The 6,564-nt window shown below is 50.1% G+C and overlaps 1 protein-coding gene across 1 annotated transcript in view; it reads right to left on the bottom strand.

Annotated features, from left to right (window-relative positions):
- The window catches only part of GNG2 (G protein subunit gamma 2), a 15,913-nt gene extending 10,794 nt beyond the window's left edge, over nt 1–5,119 (bottom strand). Inside the window, exon 1 of the mRNA XM_026849919.1 lies at nt 5,040–5,119. The gene's annotated coding sequence lies outside the window, so the exon portion shown is untranslated. The remainder of the gene's footprint in view (nt 1–5,039) is intronic.
- Between the last annotated feature and the right edge of the window lie 1,445 nt (nt 5,120–6,564).

Raw genomic sequence — 6,564 nt, 5'->3', positions numbered from 1 at the left:
GGGGTTTTTTTTTTTTGTTTTTTCAAGAAATGATGCGGGTGAAGGATCAGCCACCAGCCAGCACAAACTGGAAAATCTGCTCCGGTCCCTCCTGCCACCATTCATAGGAAATGGTGCCTCTCTCCAGGCGGGTACCACGGGAAAGGAGCATCGACCCAAGGCTCCACCACCGGCGTGGCCAATTCCTGTGCTGAAGGTCAGGAGTTTAACAGCAGCATCATTTCCCCAGCTGATGCAGCTGGAGATTTCCACCAAGCCAAAAAGCTGTGTGACCCCCCCCCCCAGGCAGCCCCAGGACCTTTGGGAACGTACCCCTAAAAAGGAAAAGCTGCCATTTGGGGGAAAAACCTGGGGAAAAGTGTTTGGTTTTAATGCACAAGGGGCAAACCCAGCAGTGTGCACAGAGCAGGCACTTGGGAGGACGGGTGCCCCAGGGAGCTTGGCCAAATACCAGAGAGTAAGGTTGCCCAAATACATGGTCTAGCGGTCCAAGCAAGAGAAGCTGCTGCTGAGCATCACCTTCTTCCCATGGCCTGAGTTTTCATCCAGATTAAAAACACCCAATCATTTTGCTGACTCACTTCTGACCTCCCCCCGGCCCCTCGCCGTGCTCTCTGCACCCACGCACGCTCATGGTGATGCCTCCCAGGGACAAGCAGGGGCAATGTCTGCTGGGGGGGGGGACACAGGCAGGCTTCCCGCTACCTGATTATGCTGTGGCACAGAAAGAAAAAGGCCTCGGCTGTCACGTTTCGGTGTGACACACCAGAGGAGACAGATAAGGGCACACATCCCGTCACGCCAGCCCCAGCACCGCCTTTTGGGCTCTCCTGCTGCAGAGGCTTTAAGCAGAGGCTCCACTTCTGCTCTCCCCGCTGGGGCTGAGCAACATCACCACTGCACTTCGCTAAAAATTAAAATGATTTAAGGGTTGGGAGGGTTTTTTTTTGTTGTTGTTGTCGTTTGTAATTTTTTTTTAATTTAATGAAACATTAAAACATACCCAGAGGTCAGTGGGAGGCTGCAGACTCGCTGCAGTGCACGTGAGCGGAGGAGTAGGAACACGGTGAGGCTCTGCCCTGCAAACCCCCGGGCAGGCTTGTAGCAAAACCCTGGCAGTAAAGGACACAGCTGCTGCCCTGTTCAAGCTGCAGTTAGTCTTCATCCTACCCAGATTTTAAAAAAACACTACTGCTCTCAGCTGCTGGCATTTTATTTTTATGAAACTTGCCTGAGAGGAGAACACGCAGCTCCAGAAATTCCCTAAAACCACCGGTGCCCCCTGGAAAACCAGAGTTTCTCAGAAATGCCCCATTAGCTGCCTCCTGCAAAGCAGCACCCACACTGTCTAGGGCATCCCCAACCTCCCTGTCGGGCTGGAAGATGGAGACATCTCCACAATCTTTGAAGTCCCCTGGATAGACCAAAGTGTCTCCAGCACACAGACAGAGCAGTAAATACGGAAAAGAGAAAGAGGAGGAAACCGGGCAGAGAGGAGAAGTGCTGAGGTGGGATGTAGACAGGTCACACTTCACCCCAGAGTCCTGCAGGTGGTTTTTGGCAGAGGAGCTGATGGGAGCCCCTCTGCCATCTGCCACCGGCACAGACCTCCCCTCCCCATGTGCCTGCAGCCCCCACAGCAGAGCTCTCACCTTCCTTCCCCCTCCACCAACATGGGGGGCTCCTCCGTGGTCCCACATCCCCCCTCGAGTGTGACACCCACATTTCTCCCCATCAAGTCCACGAAACTGTTGGAAAAGTGGCCACTAAGCCTCAGGGCATGACAAACCCCCAGGTTTCTCCCACACTGGAGGGTCTTTCCCCTGCCTGGGGGTCAGCCCAGGCTGGAGATCGGTGGCATTACCTGCTCTCCTGGTCAATGCACCTTTTAACGTCAGTTGAAACGCTACACAGATATCCTCGAAAATACTTGAGTATTATTTTGCATTTCTACTGCAGCAACAGCCAAGGAAAGCCTAGTATAACACGCTGCACCCTCGCTGTATAGCACAGCAAACCCTGTCTTTATGATTATTCTCTGCCTGGCAAAGTACTTCCCAGGCTGAAGTGACCCTGATTTAACCACGTCGGGGCAGCTGGTGATAACCCAGCTCTACCAACACCCCCACACCGATGGAGCAGCAGTTCTACAATAAAAGCATGAATGAATCAACCAAATAAAAAATTCCTGTTGAAACCCCGACTGTCTCTTGACGACCAAATCCATCCCATGAAACCCGTTTCCTACTGAAGAAGTGGCAGCAGGCTGGGTAGTCCTTCATGGGGCAGAAGTTTCTGCTGTAAAGGAGGCTCTAGGAAGCATGCACCACCTCCTAGCTGGGCAGAAAAGAGCAGAAACCCCCCCAAAACTCTCTTTTTTCCCCATAGAGAGACCTCTAGAAAACCAAAATCACCCTTTAATTAGACACACCTATGATTTCTCGATTCCTTCCCCAAAACAACTCAAATTGGCTCTGAAATAAATTCTTCGTACACACCTTTCTCAAAAATCCCAGTTCCCTGCCTCTTCGCCCAGGAAAAAAAAAAAAAAAAAAAAAAAAAAGAGAGAGAAATGGTTCAAGCTGCCGAGGAAGCAATGAGCTCGTGTACCAGGAAAAGGAGTTCAACATCTGTTCATACAGCTCTGAACTCCTGACCCTTAATTAAGGGAAGCAGACAAGAGCTATTATTTCATGTTAATTAACTGATCCATTCTTGGGTTTCAGTTTTTTTAACATCCTGCTTGCCAGGGTCCAGATACAGACCTTTAGGGTAAGTGCAAAATGAGGTTTGAAAATGAAGGGATGAAGGGAGAGCTGCAGGGCGGAGGTGTTTAACCCAGCATCACATTTGCAAAAGGGTTTGGGTATTTGGCTGTGCCAACACCTCTCCCAAAGGGACAAACCCACCCCGAGCCTCATGCAAATTCACCCCGAATTCAAGGCCACAGTGACTTACCAACTGCCTGCCCATCAGCATGGGGGTGCAGCCACCCCAAAGGAATTGGAGCAAGCCACTGAGTTGCCCTGATTTGGCTAAAATGGCACATTTTTTTAAGAGACAGACTTCCTGTAACACCAGCAAATCGGAAGGAGCACATGGATTTTGCAGTAGCTTGTGCCACGCTGCTGGGCTTATCCTTCTGTAAAAAGCATTTTTCAGCCCAGCTAAAATAAAACTAAACACGCTCCTTTAGCATATAGTGCCAAGAGCCTCGCCTTTCCACCTGAACAACTTCTGCAGCACGGGAAGCCCTCAGCTGTAGAAACCATCGCAACAAGAAATCATTTCACCTGAATCAAACCTTTATTAGAATTTTATTTTAAGTAACACTCACACGAAGCCTAATAACCCTTCCCAGCCGCTGGGAATCACCCAACAAGTTACATCTGCAAAGAAATAACCCCGTTATCAGTCCCATTAGTTTAAGCCCCACCAGGAATTACCTTAGACTGCTTTAATTAGGTATCCACCGTACAAAAGAATTAATTAATTAGTGATAAGCACCTGAACCACATTACTCATAAGGCTCTATTTCAAGCTTCAAATACAGCAAACAGGTCACAGCCTATCTGTTATAGTAGAGCAAAGCCCTGGTGTTGCTGCCACCTGATATTTCTCTTCCCATCCCTGCTATTAAAACAGCAAGGCTGGGAGTTTGATTTTTTTTTTTTTTTTTTTTTTACAGCATCTAGAGCTGGTGCTTTCAGAGCCACTACTCAAACAGTGGGTGTAGCACATGGAAATGGGAGAGCTTTGTTATTACTTTCTGAGGCTGGATGTGCTTTAGGCAGGGGCTGTGGGGTAGAATCCTGTATCTGCAGCTATGGGTACCCTGCAAAGGTCTCACTACAAAGCTGTTGTGCTGCAGCATCACTAAGAAGAAACCTATTAGATGAGTAAAGCCTTTGCTGATGGCCAGATCCCAAGCTGCAGGTGGAGGATCACCACTAAACATGAGTGATTTTAGCTGTTTTTTTTAGGGGGAGAGGAGGGAAGAAAAAAAAATTCCCTGTGCTATTCTGTATTTTCACCATCAATAATTTTGAAAAGTAATTTATTGTGGCTTGCGCTGCCTCTGGCATTTCATGGCCTGTTATTTTCCTGCTGGCAAACCTGAGGCTACCAGAGGTGTTTCTCCAAGCTGCCAGTCCCGGGCAGGGGTGCGGAGCCCTGGCAGTGCTGCAAACCAGGTTAGCTGGGGCTGGCTGGGGAGAAGTAGGTTGCTCCTCCGTCCCCGGTCGGTGAGCTGACCCATATTATCTCAATTAAATTTAACTTCTGTGGCCTGCTGCTGCCTCTTTTTTTTTTTTTTTGCCCGTAACCTAATGCATTTTGGTCTAAAGTAGGACCCGGTGACGGGGGCAGCGAGTACACCTGGGTCCTTCCCAATGCGATGAGGAGAGGAGGGCACGGCCACGGTGGCAGAACTGGGCCAGGGAGGTGGAGGGGGATCGAGAGTTGGCAGCACCGTGGCAGCTTCTCTTCGCTCAAGTCCTCACCCACCTGTGTTTCTCCTGACCACAATGCTCCTGCAAAACAGCACAATTTGCTTTCTCTCCCGAGCTGCGTCCTTGGAGCCTTTCCCACGCTATTCCCTCGCCTTACTGAGCCCCTCTCCATCCTCATCCCCTCCCCGGCATGCTCAGCGCTTACTAACCTCCGTACACAGCATCTTGGTTTTCCCATGGAGCCTCAAATCCCTGAACCAGCCTGTTTTCCCCTTAAAACGCAGGCAAAGCATCCTTGCCACGCTTCCTGCTGAGTCAACGGCCCTGATTTCACCACCACACGTTATTCTGGCTATATCGTGAAATGACACATGCTCAGCAAACACTGATATTACGCAGACGGGAGGAGAAAGCCACCCCAGAGCTGCTAGCCTGGGCGGTGTTTTTACACTTGCAATATCAAGCATTGACAAAAAAAAAAAAAAAAAGAAAAAATTTAAAGCCAAAGAAACTGTGCAAACAGCAGATTAAGCAGGGCAAGACGGCGCTGCACGTGCTGGCTCGCCCTCCCCTCCCATGCATCGATACCTTCTGTGCTGGAGATCAATCCATCCTGGCCATGCCATGGGCTCCACATGCTTCATTTATCTCCCACCCTGTGCCTCCTCCCAGAGCTTTAATCCTTCTGCCAAACGAGCCAGAGCCACTGTGTTTGGGCCCCGCTGCTCTGCGAGCTGCTTTCCAAAGGGCAAGCGCCTTTCCCTGCCTACCTGGCTGCTGGGAAACCTCAGCACAGGGCTGTACAGTTGACTTCTATATTTTTCGAACATGAGCTATGAAAATCGATGCAGGCAGCTGCTCTTTGCAGGGCCGGGTTTTGGTTCCAGGTAGGATGGAGGAGCAGCATTGATTTCAAGCCAGTCTAACTGTTACATCAATTAATGGAAACACTTACTCAGGGCTTAGATTTAGGCTTAAAAAAAAAAAATCGGTGCCTCCTTCATTTGCTGCTTATACCTCCCCATAAGCCTGGGTTGCTGCATTAAAATCATCTTTTTATTTCCCCCGGCACAGTGTGGAGGGAGGAGGCAGGGTCCCCCCCCGCCGGCATTAGCTGAGGAGCGAGGGAAGCACCGGACACAAATACAAACCCCCCAAGCGAGGATGTGAGGCTGAGCAGCAATTATATTAAATCAGCTGATAAATAATGCAACGTATTTTGATGGTCCCAGCCCTGCAAGCACCACACAAACACCATCACGTCTCCACGATATTAAAAATACAAGGGATGAAGTGCAATCAGGTCAGCGTGACTTGAATAATTGAACCTAAAGCCTTTCTGAAACGCTGTTCTCAGGGTACGCCAGAGCTCTGGCCCCACGGCAGAGCCACCAGACCTTTGCCTCTTTGCAAGGTCCTACACAACCAGATGGACTCCACCAGACCTGGTGAACGTTCAGTGCATTCCCATCCAAGGTGGGAGGCCTAGAAGACTAATTAGAAGAGGTCTGAATAGGTTGAGAGGTTGTGGATGGCTGAGGAGCCCCCTAAGGAACCCCAAATCACTGCAGACCCACCAAGGGGTAGGAGGTTCCCAAGAAAGCACATAGGGATGTGGAGAAGACCTGGCCATGTTTCTGTGTGACACCTTGGGGGCACCTGGACCCACATGTCCATGGGGACAGCACTGATCTGCCTATGGCCCTGCTTTGAGCAGAAGGTGGGACCAGAGACCTCCAGAGGCTCCTTCCAACCTAAATGAGTCAAAGACCATGCTGGTTCGTTACTGAAATCCCTGCTCGCTCTACTGCAAAGTGCCTGAGGGATCCAGAAAAGGAAAACGAAGGGGAGGTGGCACAAATCCTCGAGCAGCTCTCCCCACGGCCACCAGCTCTTGGGACTAACGCATCCTTCAGCCAAAACTGCAGCCAGAGACTTCTTCCATAACACACCTTCACAGCAAAGGTTGTCCCCCCTCAGGCTGTCATGGAGAGGTAACCATCTCCCCATGCTCTTCATCCAGGTCCTGTCAAAATGAGTCAAATTCAAGAGCCAATACAAGCAGAAGGAACCCCTGGAGCCAACGCAACCACAATGCAAGAGAGATAAAACT

Source organism: Athene cunicularia (assembly GCF_003259725.1).
Source record: "Athene cunicularia isolate RWA chromosome 5 unlocalized genomic scaffold, athCun1 chr5_part1, whole genome shotgun sequence".
Lineage (NCBI taxonomy): Eukaryota > Metazoa > Chordata > Aves > Strigiformes > Strigidae > Athene > Athene cunicularia.
The sequence above is the reverse complement of the archived record's forward strand: the minus strand, read 5'-3'. Positions and strand labels throughout refer to the sequence as shown.